Source organism: Schistocerca piceifrons, chromosome X (genome assembly GCF_021461385.2).
Source record: "Schistocerca piceifrons isolate TAMUIC-IGC-003096 chromosome X, iqSchPice1.1, whole genome shotgun sequence".
Classification (NCBI taxonomy): Eukaryota; Metazoa; Arthropoda; class Insecta; order Orthoptera; family Acrididae; genus Schistocerca; species Schistocerca piceifrons.
Window position 1 is genome coordinate 105,490,700 of NC_060149.1, and position 21,125 is coordinate 105,511,824.

The following is a 21,125-nucleotide window of genomic DNA, read 5'->3' on the forward strand; positions in this document are numbered from 1 at the left end:
AATAAGTACAGACTTTTTGTGGGATCCTAGATTGCATATAGGTAATCGTTTTAACTGTACGAACGTGGGGTCTCTGACTCACTGTTATTGCGCAAAATCACGCCAGAGGGCATTCGCTTTACTGAAGGAAACATAACTGTACATTTTGATTACTGCAGTAAAATACTCGGAGTGTGCGCAATTGAATGGTTCAAATGGCTCTGAGCACTATGCGACTTAACTTCTGAGGTCATCAGTCGCCTAGAACTTAGAACTAATTAAACCTAACTAACCTATGGACATCACACACATCCATGCCCGAGGCAGGATTCGAACCTGCGACCGTAGCGGTCGCCCGGCTCCAGACTGCAGCGCCTAGAACCGCACGGCCACTCCGGCCGGCTGTGCACAATTGACTTGATGGCATAGCTAAGCCGTCGAACCACGTAAAACAGTGGACATTTGGTAATGTTTCATTGGCTTGATCTCAGACATCTCGTACAGCAACAGCAACTCGAGCTGCGAATTTTTCCACAGTGTTCAAAGGAGTTTGATACACAAGAGCCTTCACTAGGTCCCAAAGATAAAAACCAGGTGGTGTGAGATTAGGGGTTCTTGCAGGCCAGTGAACTGGTCCGTTACCTCCATTCGCATTGACTGGACAGTGGACGTTACATTTCAGATGTGTTACGACCCGTGGCTCTACCCTTCATTCGATCCCTGCGAAACCCTACATTTCAGCAGGATAATGCACGACCGCATGTTGCAGGTCCTGTACGGACCTTTCTGGATACAGAAAATGTTCGACTGCTGCCCTGGCCAGCACATTCTCCAGATCTCTCACCAATTGAAAACGTCTTGTCAATGGTGGCCGAGCAACTGGCTAGTCACAATACGCCAGTCACTACTGTTGATGAACTGTGGTATCGTGTTGAAGCTGCATGGGCAGCTGTACCTGTACACGCCATCCAAACTCTGTTTGACTCAATGCCCAGGCGTATCAAGACCGTTATTACGGTCAGAGGTGGTTGTTCTGAGTACTGATTTCTCAGGCTCTATGCACCCAAATTGCGTGAAAATGTAATCACATGTCAGTTCTAGTATAATATATTTGTCGAATGAATACCCGTTTATCATCTGCATTTCTTCTTGGTGTAGCAATTTTAATGGCCAGTAGTGTATGTTTCTCACAACCTGGTATTTTTTTTTTTAAATGTGTCATCCCTTTGTTATTAGGCAACATTACATTATCAGTTATGAGAGTAAAAATTAGAGCAAAAAAAAATAATGATATAAAATACTTTTTAAAAATTTCAGTATGTATGAGTGTGACGAGATGACACTGTCGGTTTGCAGAGAGATGATGCCGTCATTGTCTTAATACATATAATCAGCAATGAAATAATGTCATTACGGCAGCGATAGCGGTGGGAAATGCTAATAAGTTTCTAAGTAGGGAATTATATTCCGTAACAGAGTAGTGTATCGACCCACCAATAAACGTCATATAAGCAGGAACGATAGTCTACGGAAAGTCTTCCCAGAGCTGTAACTGTTTCGAGCGGTTAATACAGTACAATCAATGGCGAATCGGGAATTTCTCAACCGTGTGCTGTCAGCACCACCTATGTCGCCATCACTGCCTTCCGCAAATGGTGCCTGGGATGTGTTTGCAGTGGTTCCCACTACCTCCACCACCACAACCATCATCACCAACTGTGGATGATCTGTTAATGGAGAATCGGGAATTTCTCAACTATGAAGAGGGTGTACTGGAAATAACAGTCTAGCAGCTCCCACCTACGACGACATCGACGAATGATGATGTTACTATTGTTGATGGTGGTGCTGATGATGATGATATGATAGTGTAGTGGTTATTAGTGAATTAATTACACTTTCCGATAATGATGTTATCGATACCCGTGATGAAGACTAAAATGCGAAAGAATGTGAAATAAAAAAGCCTCAAACTTGTTGCGCGTAAGAGTTCGAACCCAATCACTTCAACTCGAACGCAGATTCTTTGCTCCGATCATGCAGACCTCCTAGCCCTATTCCTAAAACAGTCATGCAGTGTCTGCATCTCTACAAACGGACTAATACTGAGTATATGAGTGGGGAAAATAAAGAAGCTGTAAGGAATAAGAGTTGTAGATTCTGTTGGAAACACGTAAACTGTTCCTTGCTTGTTTCTGTTGTTCATTGAGAGTAGATACTTTAGTCTTCACTGAGTTTTTAATTTAAAGCTATAATTCATTTTTAGGGTAAAATAACTTTCGAATGCTGCATAAATACTTGAATAGATTCTACTGCTAGCTCCACGAGTCAATCACACAGGCGCATTGTTATGATAAACGAAGCTTATGATTTGACTGGAAGATTAGCGTTTTAAATTTGTAACGAATCGTCCATCACAGGTTCAATCACCGTGTGCAGAACTCATATTTCAGTCTGACTCCCAACCATATATTATCAATCTCGGAGAACGATGTTTTTGGCAGTAGATTTCTATGGTTTGTGGCTAAAATCATAAATCTTTTGAGAGATACCTTGTATTCTGACAGTTCCTTTATCTTTCACCAGGTGTAGAGCGACGTGTCACTTCTCTCCACATTTAATGCTTGTCTGCACAACGAAATTTGTAGGAGCAGCATCACCTACCCGTTTCTTTGAAATGAACACGGGCGACTTCCCTCACCGATCCCAAAGGGAAGAAACTCTGTTAAGCAGTAAATAGCAAGTACTCTCTGTCATGCACTTCGCTGTGGTTTGCAGAATAAGAATGTAGGTTGTTTAGGATTGTCATTTCTCTTATGAAAAAGACGCGGCTGATCCGCTAGCCTATGCTTGTGCTCGGACTGAGGGAGAAAATCGACTGCATATTTTAGGCAGGAATCATAACAGCATTTGTTTTAAGCGGTTTAGAGAAACAAGGGAAGACTTAAATATGTATGGCGAGACTGGGATTAAAACAGCAGTTATCTCGAAGGGGCTCCTCGTTAGGTCACTGCGAACGAGGTAACAGAGTGTCTAGCGTACTCGACTCTCGTTATGGGTGGGCGGGATTCAAACTGCGTCGGATGATTTAAATTTGCTTTTCAGAAATTAATTAAGGTGAATTTTTTGCGGTTCCTTTGAAAAGGCAAGACCGATACGGTCGCAGGTTCGAATCCTGCCTCGGGCATGGATGTTTGTGATGTCCTTAGGTTAGTTAGGTTTAACTAGTTCTGAGTTCTAGGGGACTAATGACCTCAGAAGTTGAGTCCCATAGTGCTCAGAGCCATTTGAACCATTTGAACCTTTGAAAAGGACAAGGCCGATTTCCTTCGTCTCTCCTCATCCGTTCCTAACTTGGGCTCCTTCTTCAATAGCCTTATTGCTGACGTGTTCTGAAACCCCAAACATTTCTTGTTTCTCGTAAGGATGAAGTGTTTCATAAGATAATGCGGTCTGTCACAGTAATAAGTGTCCAAAATGGCTGGAGAAGCGTTACCCAGGGTGGTTCAGCTGCCCCTACCGATGCTGTTTTATACAACGATTAATGTTATAGCTGGCCTTCAAAAACCACGAGCCAGATTTTCATGTTCTCTTGGTCACTACGCGAAAACTATTAGTCCTGCAGAAAAAATGAGCAGGACCTTTTAGTTGGAAATTGAATGTAGTTAAATTTTGCACTGGGATTAGTTTTCACTAGAGGGTGCAGTTTTCGCGTTATTGAAGAAGAACGTACATAACTGACCTTCAAGCGCATTCCCACTCCCACAGTCATCCCCCGCCGGCCAGGATTTCTAATATGTTGTTCATGGCACTCCCTCCTACCCCTGTACAAAAATTTACGACTGCACGAATTATTTCCCACATCCGATCTTTTTTGGTCTTCATTGCTGACCTTATCACGCCACCGGCTTAATAGTGAACTTTCAGATTGTAAAATTGACGTTTGTATAAATTTTACCTATCAGTTTTATGAATTTTAGTAGCACAAAATAAACAATTGTATCATTGTTTCGTCAGGTCCTCTGACTACGAAACTACTGTGATTGTAAGGGTTAAGTTTGAATCGAACTCTCAGCGTAAGTTATTTTAGCGTAACGTTTACAAAAGTCGATTTTCTTTCATTACCCTCGCGGGCACGTTTAAATTAATAGTGTTAATGAAATATCCGTCTACGCTGGTGGCGTAAGAGCCCAATCCAGAGAGACCGAAGAAGGTCAAATATCGGGAATAGCTCGTGTAGACGGAAATTTTTATACAGTAGTAGAAGGAAATGCCACGAACAACATACTAGAAATTCTGACTGGTGAGGGATGAGTGTGGGAGTGGAGGTGCGTTTGAACATCACTAGCTCTGATACCGTGGCCTCCAGCAAAAACGTATCCCAGTGCCAAATTTACATACATTAAATTTCCTACAAAAATGTCCTGTTCATTTTTTCCTGTAGGACTAATATTTTGCGCATAGCGAGCGAGGGAATACGGAACTCTCGCTTGTAGTTTGTGATGATCAAACATAACATTGTGGGTTGCATAAAACGACATCGGTAGCGGCGTCTGAATTACACCGTATATATATAAAGACTTGAGAGCACTTCTTTGGTACATCCTAATGATAACTCAGCTAATTACGTTACGTTAGTGCTTCCCTGCGTCTCCTTGCTGATGTTGTTCGAGACAGACGATGTAAAAATAAAGAAGTTCCCAAAATCTTCGATGAAATTTGTCGTAAATAATACATTCTGTTTTCAAATCAACAGCTCGGTTCATGTGATCAGTACTAGATATAAGAATAATCTGCACAAAAATTTAAAGTCACTTACTTTGTTCGAGAAAGACGTATCTTATTCAGTAACAGGCGTCTTCAGTAAGTAGCCTAAGTTTAGCTACTAATAAAGCATAATATAAGAGTGGTGTAGAGGATTTAATTGTGGCCAGTTTATTTTATTCCATTGAGGACTTTCTTGGTAGAACCAAGTGTATATGTTATTAATAATATCAAATAATGTGTTATATAAAATCTGAGTGTGCACGTCTTCATTGTAGTATATGTGGTCTGAAGGCCGCCCGACTAGCCGCGCGGTCTAACGCGCTGCTTCCCGAGCAGGAAGGCGTGTCGGTCTTTGGCACGAATCTTCCCGGCGGATTAGTGTCGAGGTCCGGTGTGCCGGCCAGCCTGTGGATGGTTTTTAAGGCGGTTTTCCATCTGCCTCGGCGAATGCGGGCTGGTTCCCCTTATTCCGCCTCAGTTACAGTATGTCGGCGATTGCTGCGCAAACACTGTCTCCACGTACGCGTACATCATAATTACTCTACGACGGAAACATTTGGGGTTACACTCGTCTGGTATGAGACGTTCCCGGGGGGTCCACTGGGGGCCGAACCGCACAATAACCCTGGGTTCGGTGTGGGGCGGTGGTGGGGCGGGTGGACTGTTGTGGCCTGTTATGGGGTTGTGAACCACTGAAGGTTACGGCAGGACGAAACCTCTCCATCGTTTCTAGGTCCCCGGTTCAATATACAACACACAATGTGGTCTGTGTAACGGAGTGTGAAACGTTTCTTTCGTCTTTTCTTCAGAATTTTCGTAGTAGCGTGAAGTCTCAGTCGCAAGCGCGGCCAGATTCTACTTCCTTGGCGATGTACAACGCACAGGATAAGTTACTCGACGTACTGCTCTGCATGTATACACGGATACGTTGACTGGCGGACTAAGATCAATTTTCTGCACTACCAAACTTGTAAACTCAGTCTAAAGGTTCGCCAGCCTACCTTGGACGGCGGGAAAGGATTAAAACTGTCGGTGCTCCAGTACCACTAGTATCGAGCGAGGTGACACACATTATGGAAGATAGCGGTTCAAATTATCGTCCTGCCATCAAGATTTAGGTTTTCCGTGATTTCCTTAAGTTGTTTAAGGCGGATGCCGCGATGGTTCCTGTGAAACGATTACCTTCCTTACCATCCCCAACCCGAGATTTCGTCCGTTTCTAACGACCGCGTCATCGACAGGATATCAAACAATTATCTTTCTTCCTTCCTCGCAATATCACAAATAAGTGCCTCCTGGCAATCTCATTACATTCAGCAAGATTCCGAGACCCGGCCACTTGATAACATAACGTACACCGATAGCACTTCCTCCAGCTTGTCCCTAACAAGTTCCGTCGATAATCTCCACTGAGACAAAACAGAATAACGATTCAGTCGCTCGATCATAAGACACACAAAAACAACACACTTCAAGTTTCTATGTAAACGAATATACTTAACTGGCTTCAATTTGAACCCCCGACGTCCGTCCTTTTATTTAGTACCATCTCCAGCTTGCCTAACGCTGCAGTATTCGGTGCGAAACCTGTTCTGCCCCTGTCGCACCAGCAGAATAACCATATCGATCATTTTCGACTCGATGTACACGAACCTCTTAAAACAGCACTTCTGCCCCGAAGCGCCCTGAACTCACCTCCCACATTTGCGAGGGCTGCCAGCCGACTCATAATTTCGTAAACTCTGGCCCGCTCCATAAAATTGTTTTGATATTCGTGCCTTTCAGTCAGTTGACCTCGTGGGCAGAATTCAGTTATTTTCATTGGATACTTCCTGCTCTCACTAATAGCACTGCTGCGCAAAGTGCTGCTTCTTGTCAGGATCTCTCAGAAAGTACGGAAAATTAGCTGGTGTCGTGAAAAAGCCACTATCTCTTAAAGCAGAACAGTAGGGCCTGACTACAACCCCATATAGAAGGAACATGGAAGACTGAGTCATCACCTACAGGTTGGATAAAGCCCCACCCTCCAGATAAAGGAAACTGGCTATGGAGTCCACAACAGCCAAGAGGACGAGCACATGGCCTCGGCCAGGAATTAAATGTTACAAATGATGTTTAGCAACTAGACCAGAGATTCCCAACCTTCCTGGGGTCGTTACTCACGACTGCAGTCAGATATCAGCTGCTACCACCCCTTCCTGCCCTTTCCTCCTGCATCATCAACATTAACGCCAAACTACGGTTGAGAATGAAAATGAATTTTCTTTGAACGCTCTTATTTTTAAAATGACGAAAGATATATGCTGTTTAGCTTTATTAGATGTTTTATTAAACCACGAAGTAATAACTCAGTGTAATGAATCAGTGAGACAACTGGTACTGATTATTTCCATCAAACTTTTGTTTTTTTATTTATGTATGTGCAGAGTGATGGAGTTCTCAGGATATCTTTCAAGTGGTACCTACAAGACCTCCTCAGAAAGGAAAGCTAACTATCGCACTTCCTCTGTACCACTCCTTTCCCTAGCGACACTTGCTTCACCCACACTGTGCACCCCTATTTAAAATGAACCAAGTTAAAATGCGTGCGTTAGATTTAGTGTTTGTAAACCACATAACTGCTGGACTGCATAATTGAAAACTGGCAGAAATGGGAGTACTTCAAGCTTCCAGTGCTTTATGTTAACGACTGCCACTAATAATAATAATAATACTGTATAGGCCCTACAGCAATGTATTAACCATTACACGATTACTGTTGCGTTGTGCTGTCAAGTGAGCAATGAATCATTATCGAGTCCACTGCGCGAACTACCTACAAATTGGAGCAGGCACATTTCACCGGATGTTTAAGCATATCTGTCTCGATTATACTGTCACAGATGAATGGTACACAGCACAATGCATGTGTATAGCGAGTGGACTATGTGGGGTAGATGGTGTTCATACATTCGTATCAGAAGCTGTAACTTCCACCCCATTATGTCAGGTGTTAATGCTAGTATTTGGATAAAATATAATTATTGGTAATTAGTATTACAGTATTACCAAATAATGATAATACTAATGATATTTTGAAAATAATTAAGCTTCGTGAAGACATTTTATTTTTACATCTTAGAAAATTGCATTTTACTCCTTAGAGGGTAATTACCTCCAGATAGGGAACTACTGTACTAGACCGTTGGAGTTTGGTTTCTCCATAATAAAAAGTCGTTCTTTGAGACGCTAAGGTGTTCTGAGCTATTTCTTTTCATTTTACGCAGGAATTTCGCGCAATGTTTTTCTAAATAATATTGCTATAGTGGTATTATCAAATGTTCTAAAATGTTCAAATGTGTGTGAAATCTTATGGAACTTAACTGCTAATGTCATCAGTCCCTTAGCTTACACACTACTTAACATAAATTATCCTAAGGACAAACACACACACACACCCATGCCCAAGGGAGGACTCGAACCTCCGCCGGGACCAGCCGCACAGTCCATGACTGCAGCGCCCAAGACCACTCGGCTAATCCCACGCGCAGTGGTATTATCCCACTCCCAGTCACATAAATGTGACCATCCATCAACAGCCTGAATAACCACCTTTTGCAGCGTGGGCCGCTGCGAGACGCGTAGGAACAGAGTCACAGAGGTTCTGGAAGGTACGAATAGGTATATGGAGCCTTGACGACTCCAGCGCCATCGCTAATTGCGCTAGGTTTCCCGGTTGAGGATATAAAGCACGAACAGCCCTATCGAGGTGATCCCACATATTCTAGATTGAGTTTAAGACCGGGGAGTTTGGTGGCCACTGGAGTACGGTAATCTCATTCTGGTGCTCTTCGAACGGTGCACGTACACTGGAAGCTGTGGGACACGTAACGTTGTCCTGTTGGTATATGCCTTTGTGCAGTGGAAAAAACGAACTACGTGCAGGGGTGGACACGGTCTCCAAGGATAGATGCGTACTTGTGTTGATAAACTGTACTTTCCCTAACGACAGGTCACTTCGGGAATGCCACGAAAACCTACCCCAGATCACAACGCTCACTCCTCCAGCCCAGACTCTTTCGACGATTGTTGCAGGGCATACACACCAACAGTCATCCGCCCGATGGAGCGTAAAACTAGATTTATTTGAAAAGGCCATCTGTCGGCACTAAGTGTTCGTCCAGTTGAAGCAGTGGCGCGCAAATTCCAGCTTTAATCGCTGATGAACAGCAGTTCAAATAGTTGTATGCCTCTGAGCACTATGCGACTTAACTTCTGAGGTCATCAGTCGCCTAGAACTTAGAACTAATTAAACCTAACTAACCTTAGGACATTACACACACCCATGCCCGAGGCAGGATTCGAACCTGCGACCGTAGCGGTCGCTCGGTTCCAGACTGTCGCGCCTAGAACCGCACGGCCACTCCGGCCGGCTGAGCAGCAGTCGGCAGGGGTGCATGAACCAGGCGCCTTCTGCGGAGCCTCATACGCTGCAACGTTTCCTGAACGGTCGTTGAGGAGACACTGTTGGTAGCCCATTGGTTAATCTGGGCAGTCAGTTGCTCAACAGTTGCATGCCTATTTGCCAGTACACATCTCCGCAGACGTCATTCAACACTGTCGCCTATGGCCTGTGGTGAAACAAAGTTGCGTCGTCCCCGATTTTGGATAGCATTATTTTGCCATGAACTGTATACTTCAACCACGAGGCACGCAAACAGTTTACAAACTTAGCCAAAGATAATGCCCGTTTGGAGTCTGCCGTTCGTGGTCTTGCGGTAGCGTTCTCTCTTCCCGCGCGCGGGGTCAAGGATTTTCTCTGCCTGGAGATGACTGGGTGTTGTGTGTGTCTTTCATCATCATTTCATCTTCATTCACTCGCAAGTCGCCGTAGTGGCGTTAAAGAACTTGTGGAGCGGCGGCCGAACCGCCCCGCGAGGGGTCTCCCGGCCACCAATGCCATACGCTCTTTGTTATTATGCCCTTTTGGAAGTCGTTTTACACGTCACCCCGGTCGCGCCCCCCTCCCCGTCGCGACACGCTTTATATGCCCTTCACTGCTAGTGGTGCCACCTGCCGTCTATGAGTGTTGTTGTCGAATATAGGCGGTGGTCGTGTGGTGTCACCGCCAGACACCACACTTGCTACGTGGTAGCCTTTAAATCGGCCGCGGTCCGTTAGTATACGTCGGACCCGCGTGTCGCCACTATCAGTGATTGCAGACCGAGCGCCGCCACACGGCAGGTCTAGAGAGACTTCCTAGCACTCGCCCCAGTTGTACAACCGACTTGGCTAGCGATGGTTCACTGACACAATACGCTCTCATTTGCCGAGACGATAGTTAGCATAGCCTTCAGCTACGTCATTTCCTACAACCTAGCAAGGCGCCATTACCAGTTACTATTGATACTGAGTCATGTACAGTCAAGAGCGACGCTCATCATTAATGGATTAAAGTTAAGTATTCCACCAGCTACGTCCGTTTTTCTAAAGACTAATTTCCTTGCCCAGACCTCACGCCAGCCTGCGTGAGCTAAAACGCGTGCCTTTCGGCTTCCTCTAGTAAACCGGTGTTGGCTCTTCTGCCAACCCGCAACAGGTCACATTAATGTCATTGGACCGCGTATTTTATTACTATCTTAGGATTTAACGTCCTGTGGACTGTAACATAATTAAACATGGAGTAACATTTCAATTTTCGAAGAAGGAGTATGGAAGAATCAGCTGTAGGTTTGCTGAAGTATTCATACTGACATTAATATGCACTGCTGCAAAGAAATCGCAAAAAATTCAAACGATCATCGCACTGGTATTTGAGGATCTCTTCCTAAACAAAGCATCGCTATGAAATTTAGACATGAACCTCACGGGTTTACGGGATTCGTCCCGATTAGCGTGTACTAAAACGTGACGCGAAGAAGTGTTCTCTGTCGCTGGACTGGGAATGTTTTCGCCCATCTGTGCGGGTGACTAGCAGAAATTTGTACAACCACAACGTTGTTGAGACTTCGTGTTTCCAGAGGTTTCTAGAATTGCCGTTAGCTAGATTTGCTTAAAGCTGGCTTGAAAGCCTTATCAACATGTCGTTGGCGCCTATACGCAGGCAGAGGTCGGAAGCAGCTGGCGGCCACGAGCCTCGCAGCTGACGTCATAGCTCGCTATCGCCGTTACGAACGCCTTAACAGGCGTAGTCCTGCAGCCCGCATAGCGGGACGTTGCTTCCACCAAGACGTCGTCTTCCGAAGAACGTATGTTCCCTCACTGCTAGCTCAGTAGAGAGCTCTGAAAAAGAGGTTGGGTTGCAAAATGTGGTGTAATTTTGATTTTCAGTTATGTTGTATGTGTTACCTCTCGTGAAATATTCAAGTTTTAGACTTTCTCTCAATCGTGCGTTATCCGCCATCTTAAAAAAACCGCTAAGAAATGACAGAATTTCAGTTTTTCCTCAGTAATTCGCTTCCAGTCATTTTAAGCGAAAATATGCTGTTATCGGTTTTAAAGTGCGTTAAATTTACTGCCAGTTTCATACACAACATGGAAAATCCGGAACAGTTACTGAGGTAAAAGGTTGTGAAAATCTGCGAAAAGGCGAGAAATCGAAAAAAATTAGATGTGTCATTGGTTTCGCCTTAATAACTTTTTTAGTACACTTTTGAGCACAGTGCATAATAACCAGTGTTGTAAAGGATTTAATTTCCTTCAAGATCCATACGTATGAAATATTTGTAGTTACTCCTCATATACCCAGATAAAAGTCGCATTAGCAATTATAGTGAAACTGAACTCGAAACTGAAAATACAATTCAGAGTCAAAAACAGTAATCATGAATGTAACATCATCTTTAAGCCATTACGTATGCAATATATACGTACGTGTAGTACGTACACTCATATAATTTCTGGGGAATAGCCATTTCTGAAAAAAAAAACACAAATTTTCAACATTTTACACATACGTTTCGAAAAACAAACGTGACGATAATCTCATCCACCAAATCAACCCTCAACCTTAATATCAATAAGTAATGGTGTGATTGAGGTGAAGACGTCAATTGCCATCTGTCCCTGGAGGTTGGCGCTAGAGGAATGAATAGAACTGTGAACAGCAATTTTGAGAACATGCATTTCCGACGTAAAGATGCAATGGTGTTTCTGTCAATAGTTGTTAACCAAATCAACACGAAGGAAGGAGAAGTAACACCGGATCCTCTCAGACTTTTCCACAGAATGAACGTGTCTAAGCAGTCTGACCGAAAAAATCTTCGAGAACGAACCTGCTCTCTTTCCATTGTCACTTTTCTCTGAGGAAGGCATTCGCAAAGGGACAAAGTCCTCATTTTACTTTGCCTTCACGCCCGTATTAAGTGACATAGAAATGGGAAAGAGCAAAGCTGATGTAGTAGATGGTGGCTACCTTCTACACAGAGTTCACTGGAATCGGAACGATTGTTTTTATCCTATTTTTAAAAGGTTTGTGACCTATTGTGGAAAAAATTTTGTTTCTCTATCTCTTGCGATAATGCGCATGGAAGAACACTAGTTAGGTGAACCGCTGCCTGTTGGTCGAAGTGATGAATTGTACGCATCAACCACATCTGAGCCAAAACAGCAGAACTTGATAAATTTTTAACTTAAAATTTTGTGTTACATTATTAAAATAAAATTTACGATCTATTCTTAAACTCTGTTTTGTTGAAATATAAGTACATGCAAAATGTTGAAAATTTGTGTTTCTCTTTTTCAAAAATACTTATTTGCCAGAAATTACATGAATATCACGAACTACATGTATGTATTGTATACATAATTCCTTAAATATGATATTATATTGACGACTCTGATTCTGGATGAAATTTTCTGTTTCGAGTTCACTTGTGCGGTTTTTTTTTCTTAGTGGAGCATCTTTCTCCTTCTCTCCTGCCGTCCTTCAGCTTCCGGTGGTTTTTGGTGCCAACTGTGGCCTCAGGGCCCAGTCAAATTTGTTGTTGGCAGCAGGTACCATCAGCCAGTGTACGGGTGCCTTCTTCTGACTTGAGTGGTTTCTACACTCAAACCAACCCACGAGTGCTAACTGAAATGTTCATATAAATTCAACATTCATATAAAATATTTGTAATTACTTCCTATACGCGCCGAGAAACGTTCCATTAACAATTTTACTGCCGGCCGGAGTGGCCGAGCGGTTCTAAGCGCTACAATTTGCGGTCGCAAATTCGAGTCCTCCCTCGGGCATGGGTGTGTGTGTTTGTCCTTAGGATAATTTAGGTTAAGTAGTGCGTCAGCTTAGGGATTGATGACCTTCGTAGTTAAGTCCCATAAGATTTCACACACATTTGAACTTTTTTTTTCCTCCCCATGGCATGGAACTTATCAGTCGATGATCATGCAAAACAAAAATAAAAATGGTACTCATAGACCAACAAAAATGTTGTTAATGAACTTCTGCTACAGACTAGTTGTTATATTGGCCGCCAGTTTCGTACTGTAGTTAGATTATTCCCTTCATTAAGACATCAATTGTGAACACAGGTCTGGGAATTATAGCTGTGCGACGAACTTTTAAATGGTGGAAAGGCTGTATCTTTGTAGCATTTTCATTAGCTTTTGAGATAAGGTGTCTTCCTGTTATTTTTAGGTTCCTGCAACTCAATCAGTAAAAATAAGCACTTACAGGATCACTTTGTTGCCTGTCTGTCGATCTGTCGGACTGTCTGTCGGTCTATCAGCCTGTCTGTCTGTCCGTCTGTCGGTCTGTCTGTTGGTCTGTCAGTCTGACAGCCTGTCTGTCTATCTGTCGGTCTGTCTGTCAGTCAGTCAGTCTGTCAGTCTGACAGCCTGTCTGTTTGTCTGTCTATCTGTCGGTCTGTCTGTCAGTCTGTCAGCCTGTCTTTCTGTCTGTCTGTCTGTCAGCCTGTCTGTCTGTCTGTCGGTCTGTTGGTCTGTCTGTCAGCCTGTCTGTCTATCTGTCGGTCTGTTGGTCTGTCTGTCAGTCAGTCAGCCTGTCTTTCTGTCTGTCATTCTGTCTGTCAGCCTTTCTGTCTGACTGTATGTATATCTGTTTGTCGGTCTGTCGCTAAGTCTGTCAGCCTGTCTGTCTGTCTGTCTGCCTGTCTATCTGTCGGTCTGTCGGTCTGTCTCTCGGTCTGTCAGTCTGTCAGCCTGTCTGTCTGTCTGTCTGTCTGTCAGCCTGCCTGTCTGTCTGTCGGTCTGTCGGTCTGTCTGTCCGACTCAGGAATGTGTAGAGATATTACGTTAACAATCATCTCACATACTGAAGTCTATGGTCCCTTGAAGGTGTGACAAATATCGGGTTTTAAGTTAATTCAATCAATAGATTCGATACTGTATGCCATATATTTCGAAATTCGCTCATCGAAACTTGAAGGGTACTTCCTGCTGACCAAGAACCCTTAAATTTGACAAGAAAGTTTTTCTCAGTACAAGTAGAGAGCAGTACCCGAAATTCGTGAATTTGTTATTATGTTACACAAAATATATACTTTTTCCCGTTTTTTGTCCGTCTGTCTATTAAAACTCCTTTTTTTCCTGAACAGGTAGAAGTATCAGGCAGACATTTATATCATGTACTAATGTCTACGGCCCCTTGCCGGTGTAAAGAATTGAAGCTGCTAAGTCAATGCAGTCAAAAGATACGACCATACATATCACATATTTTGATACTAGCAAACTCACACATCAAAACCTACAGATGAACCGTCTGTTTATGCAGGGTGGGGAAAGGGGAAGTTGGCGTGCTGGTGCAGCGGCCCACGAGCGTCCCGGCCGCGGGTAAACGGTTTCCACGTCCTTTTCCTGAGTAGCATCGCCTGTAACGTCGTAAAACGGATGTCCCCCATTGTTCCGGTGGGCTGTGATTTAATTTAATTAAGTTTGTACGGAGCGTTCAGAGCGCGAGTCCTTGTAGCACTTGTGCGGTTTTTTTTTTCTTAGACTGACAGACTGACAGTCATACAGACAGAAAGACAGAGAGACAGACAGATAGACTGACAGACCGGCAGACAGACCAACAGATAGACAGACAGGCAGACAGGCTGACAGACTGACATACCGACAAACAGACAGGCTGACAGGCTGGCAGACAGACAGGCTGACAGACCGACAGTCAGACCAACAGATAGACAGACAGACAGGCTGACAGACTGACAGACCGACAGACAGACAGGCTGACAAACTGACAGACTGACAGATAGACCAACAGTCCGACAAATAGACAGAGAGGCTGACAGACTGACAGACCAACAGACAGACCGACAGTCAGACTTACAGACGGATAGACAGACTGCCAGACAGACAGGCTGACAGACTTACAGACCGACAGACAGGCCAACAGACCGACAGACAGACAGGCTGACAGACCGACAGACAGACCGATAGACAGACAGACAGACAGGCCGACAGACCGACAGACAGACAGGCTGACAGACAGACAGACAGACAGAGAGGCTGACAGATTGACAGACCGACAGACAGACAGACAGACAGAATGACAGACCGACAAACAGACTGATAGACAGACAGACAGACAGAGAGACTGACAGACTAACAGACCGACAGACTGACAGACCAACAGATAGACCAAGAGGCAGACAGGCTGACAGACCGACAGACAGGCTGACAGACCGACAGACAGGCTGACAGACCGACAGATAGGCAGACAGACCGACTGACAGACTGACAGACAGCCAAACGACTGACAGACCGACAGACAGACAGGCTGACAGACCAACAGACAGACCGAAAGATAGACAGACAAACAGACAGACAGACAGACAGACAGGCTGTCAGACTGACAGACAGACAGGCTGACAGACTGATAGAAAGACCGACAGACCGACAGACAGACCGACAGACAGGCTGACAGACCGACAGACGGTCCGACAGATCGACAGAAAGGCAACAAAGTGATCCTGTAAGTGCTCCTTTTTACTGATGAGTTGCGGGAACCTAAAAATGACAGGAAGACACCTTATCTCAAAAGCTAATGAAAATGCTACAAAGATACAGCCTTTCCACCACTTAAAAGTTCGTCGCACAGCTATAATTCCCAGACCTGTGTTCGCAATTGAAGAGCTAAGTGAAATATTGATAATAGTGGCCTCACACTTCGGTTTTATTAATAGACGATTAACGGGTATTGTTCTCTACTTGTACTGAGAAACTTTTTCTTGTCTTATTTATTGATCCTTGGTCAGCGGGAAGTACCCTACAAGTTTCGATGAGCGAGTTTCGAAATATATGGCATACATTGTTGCTGTTGTGATTTTATCGAAGGAAAACTACTAGCGGTGGCTATTAAGCATGAAAGTACTGGCGTCACATCTCACGCGGATGTCTTAATGAAGGGAATAATCTAACTACAGTACGAAACTAGCGGCCAATATAACAACTAATCTGTAGCAGAAGTTCATTAACGACATTTTTGTTGGGCTATGAGTACCATTTTTATCTTTGTTTTGCATGATCATCGACTGATAAGTTCCATGCCATGGGGTGGAAAAAAAAAATTCAAATGTGTGTGAAATCTTATGGGACTTAACTACGAAGGTCATCAATCCCTAAGCTGACACACTACTTAACCTGAATTATCCTAAGGAGAAACACACACACCCATGCCCGAGTTAGGACTCGAACCTGCGACCGCAAATTGTAGCGCCTAGAACCGCTCGGCCACTCCGGCCGGCAGTAAAATTGTTAATGGAACGTTTCTCGGCGCGTATAGGAAGTAATTACAAATATTTTATACGAATGTTGAATTTATATGAACATTTCAGTTAGCACTCGTGGGTTGGTTTGAGTGTAAAAACCACTCAAGTCAGAAGAAGGCACCCGTTCACTGGCTGATGGTACCTGCTGTCAACAACAAATTTGACAGGGCCCTGAGGCCACAGTTGACACCAACAAACCACCGGAAGCTGAAGGACGGCAGGAGAGAAGGAGAAAGATGCTCCACTAAAAAATAAAAACCGCACAAGTGCTACGAGGACTCGCGCTCTGGACGCTCCGTACAAACTTAATTAAATTAAATCACAGCCCACCGGAACAATGGGGGACATGCGTTCTACGACGTTACAGGCGACGCTACTCAGGAAAAGGACGTGGAAACCCTTTTCCCACGGCCGGCACGCTCGTGGGCCGCAGCACCAGCACGCCACCTTCTCGTCTCCCCACTCTGCATAAATAGACGGTTCATCTGTAGGTTTTGATGTGTGAGTTTGCTTGTATCACAATATGTGATATGTATGGCCGTATCTTTGGATTGCATTGACTTAGCAGCTTAAATTCTTTACACCGGCAAGGGGCCGTAGACATTAGTACATGACATACGTTTCTGCCCGATACTTCTAACTGTTCAGGAAAAAAAGGAGTTTTAATAGACAGACGGACAACAATCGGCAAAAAGTATACATTTTGTGTAATATAATAACAAATTCACGATTAACGGGTATTGTTCTCTACTTGTACTGAGAAATTTTTCTTGTCATATTTATTGATCCTTGGTCAGCGGGAAGTACCCTACAAGTTTCGATGAGCGAGTTTCGAAATATATGGCATACATTAAATATCTATTGATTGCATTAACTTAGAACCTGATATTTGTCACACCTTCAAGGGACCATAGACTTCAGTATGTGAGATAAATGTTAACTTACTATCTCTACCCATTCTTCAGTCAGACCGACAGACTGACAGGCAGACAGACAGGCTGACATACTGACAGACAAACAGACAGACAGGCTGAAAAACCGACCGACAGACAGATGGACAGATAGGCAGATAAACAGGCATACAGACTGACAGAACGACAGACCGACGGACAAACAGGCTGAAAGACTGACAAACCAACAGAAAGACCGACAGACAGACAGGCTGACAGGCAGACAGACCAACAGCCAGACAGACAGATAGAAGACAGGCCGACAGACCGACAGACAGACCGACAGACAGGCTGACAGACTGACATACCGACAGACAGACAGTCTGAGAGACTGGCAGACCAACAGACAGACCGACAGACAGACAGACAGACAGGCTGACAGACCGATAGACAGACAGACAGACAGACAGACAGACAGAAAGGCTGACAGACTGACAGACCGACAGACAAGCTGACAGACTGACAGACCGACAGACAGACCAACAGACCGACAGACAGACTGACAGTCCAACAGACACACTGACAGACAGGCTGACAGAACGACAGACAGGCTGACAGACTGACAGGCTGACAGACAGGCAGACAGACCAACAGACCGACAGATAGACAGACAGGTTGACAGACTGACAGACCAACAGACAGACAGACAGACAGGCTGACAGACCGACAGATAGACAGACAAACAGACAGACAGGCAGGCTGTCAGACTGACCGACCAACAGACCGACATCCAGACTGACATACAGACAGATAGACAGACAGACAGTGATTGTGACAGACTGACAGACCAATAGACTGACAGATAAACAGACAGACTGACAGACCAACAGACAGACAGACAGACAGACAGACAGACAGGCTGACAGATCGACAGACAGTCTGACAGATCGACAGATAGTCAGACAGACAGACAGGCAACAAAGTGATCCTGTGTGTGGCCATTTTTACTGATTGAGGTGCGGGAACCAAAAAATAACATGAAGACTCCTTATCTAAAAAGCTAATGAAAATGGTACAAAGATACAGCATTCCCACCATTTGAAAGTTCGTCGCACAGCTATAATTCTCAAACCTGTGTTCAAAATTTAAGAGCTTAGTGAAATATTGATAATGGTGACCCCACACTTCGATTTTCGTGATCAGAGCCGTTGCTTGTCAGTCAAGTAGCTCCTTAACTGGCCTCACAAGAGCTGAGTGCACCCCACTTGCTAATGGCGCTCGGCAGACCGGACGGTCATCCATCCAAGTGCTACTACCCAAACCCGTCAGCTCCTAACTTTGGCAATCTGATGAGAACCTTTGTTACACTGAGACAAGGCCATTGGCGATCAGTTTTACACTATTCGTCAATAAAAGACCGCCTTTTTAATCTCTCTCTCTCTCTCTCTCTCTCTCACTCTCTCTCTCTTTCTCACACACACACACACATGGCTTTGTGGGCAACACAGTAGTAAGTTTGCTGACAGTTCCTTGTGCACCGAGCGAGGTGGTGCAGTGGTTAACACACTGGACTCGCATTTGGGAGGACGACGGTTCAATCCCGCGTCTAGCCATCCCGATATAGGTTTTCCGTTATTTCCCTAAATCGCTCCAGGCAAATGCCGGGATGGTTCATTTCAAAGGGCACGGCTGACTTCCTTCCCCGTCCTTCCCTAATCTGATGAAACCGATGACCTCGCTGTTTGGTCTCTTCCCCCCAAAAAATCCAATCCAATCCTTGTGCAGCCCTCCTACTCAGACCGAGCGAGGTGGCGCAGTGGTTAGCACACTGGACTTGCATTCGGGAGGACGACGGTTCAATCCCGCGTCCGGCCATCCTGATTTAGGTTTTCCGTGATTTCCCTAAATCGCTTCAGGCAAATGCCGGGATGGTACCTTTGAAAGGGCACGGCCGACTTCCTTCCCCATCCTTCCCTTATCCAATGAGACCGATGACCTCGCTGTTTGGTCTCTTCCCCAAACAACCCAACCAAACAACCCTACACATGATCGCTAATGACTCGGATCGACTTACAGACTCCTCAATAATTAATGCTGTCGATGTGTATTTGATGTTCTCTCCAGTGTCACTTCATGATTAGACCGACAGCTGATGTCACGGTTGCCGTAAACCGGTGGGCAGGCCGTAATCTCTTGTGGTGGTGTTCATCGGTCAGCTGCGTGGGTCGACAGGGCTTAGGACTGGTCGAGCAGGTGTACTGTGCTGTCCTGAGGTTGCACTGACAGGTAAGAGGTCTTCGGAAGCAGGTGCAGCTGGGGTAGCGAAGGCGGCGCTTCCTCGACAGGAGTCGTTCAGTGGGATGTGTCTCCTTATTACACCACTGTGTCAAGGTCGCATCGCTTTTTGCGGACAGCTGCCTTCACCGTCAGATGCTCGACCTTGTGCATGTTGTATTGTTCACGTCGATCTTACTGTCCTCAATCAGTGTTACATGGGAATATTGTTGTTGTTGTGGTCTTCAGTCCAGAGACTGGTTTGATGCAGCTCTCCATGCTACTTTATTCTGTGCAAGTTTCTTCATCTCCCAGTACCTACTGCAACCTACATCCTTCTGAATCTGTTTAGTGTATTCATCTCTTGGTCTCCCTCTACTATTTTTACCCTCCACGCTGCCCTCCAATACTAAATTGGTGATCCCTTGATGCCTCAGCATATGCCCCACCAACCGATCCCTTTTTCTAGTCAAGTTGTGCCCCAAATTTCTCTTCTCTCCAATTCTATTCAATACCTCCTCATTAGTTATGTGATCTAATCTTCAGCATTCTTCTGTAGCACCACATTTTGAAAGTTTCTATTCTCTTCTTGTCCGAACTATTTATCGTCCACACTTCACGTCCATACATGGCTACACTACATACAAATACTTTCAGAAACGACTTCCTGACACTTAAATCTATACTCGATGTTAACAAATTTCTCTTCTTCCGGAACGCTTTCCTTGCCATTGCCAGTCTACATTTTATATCCTCTTTACTTCGACCATCATCAGTTATTTTGCTCCTGAATTAGCAAAACTCATTTACTACTTTAAGCCTCTCATTTCCTAATCTAATTCACGCAGGACCACCCGATATAATTCGACTACATTCCAGTATCCTCATTTTTCTTCTGTTGATGTTCATCTTATATCCTCCTTTCAAGAAACTGCCGATTCCGTTCAGCTGCTCTTCCAAGTCCTTTGCTGTCTCTGCCAGAATTACAATGTGATCGGGGAACGTCTAAGTTTTTATTTCTTCTCCATCGATTTTAATTCCTAATCCGAATTTTTCTTTTGTTTCCTTTACTGCTTGCTCAATATACAGATTGAATAACATCAGGGATAACCTAAAACCCTGTCTCACTCCCTTCCCAACCACTGCTTCCCTTCCATGCCCCTCGACTCTTATAACTGTCATCTGGTTTCTGTACAAATTGCATATAGCCTTTCGCTCCCTGTATTTTATCCCTGCCACCTTCAGAATTTGAAAGAGAGTATTCCAGTCTAGATTGTCAAAATCTTTCTCTAAGTCTACAAATGCTAGAAACGTAGGTTTGCCTTCCCTGAACCTATTTTCTAAGATAAGTCGTAGGGTCAGTATTGCCTCACGTGTTCCAACATTTCTACGGAATCCAAACTGATCTTCGCTGAGGTCGGCTTCTACCAGTTTTTCCATTCATCTGTAAAGAATTCGTGTTAGTACTTTGCAGCCGTGGCTTATTAAACTGATAGTTTGGTAATTTTCA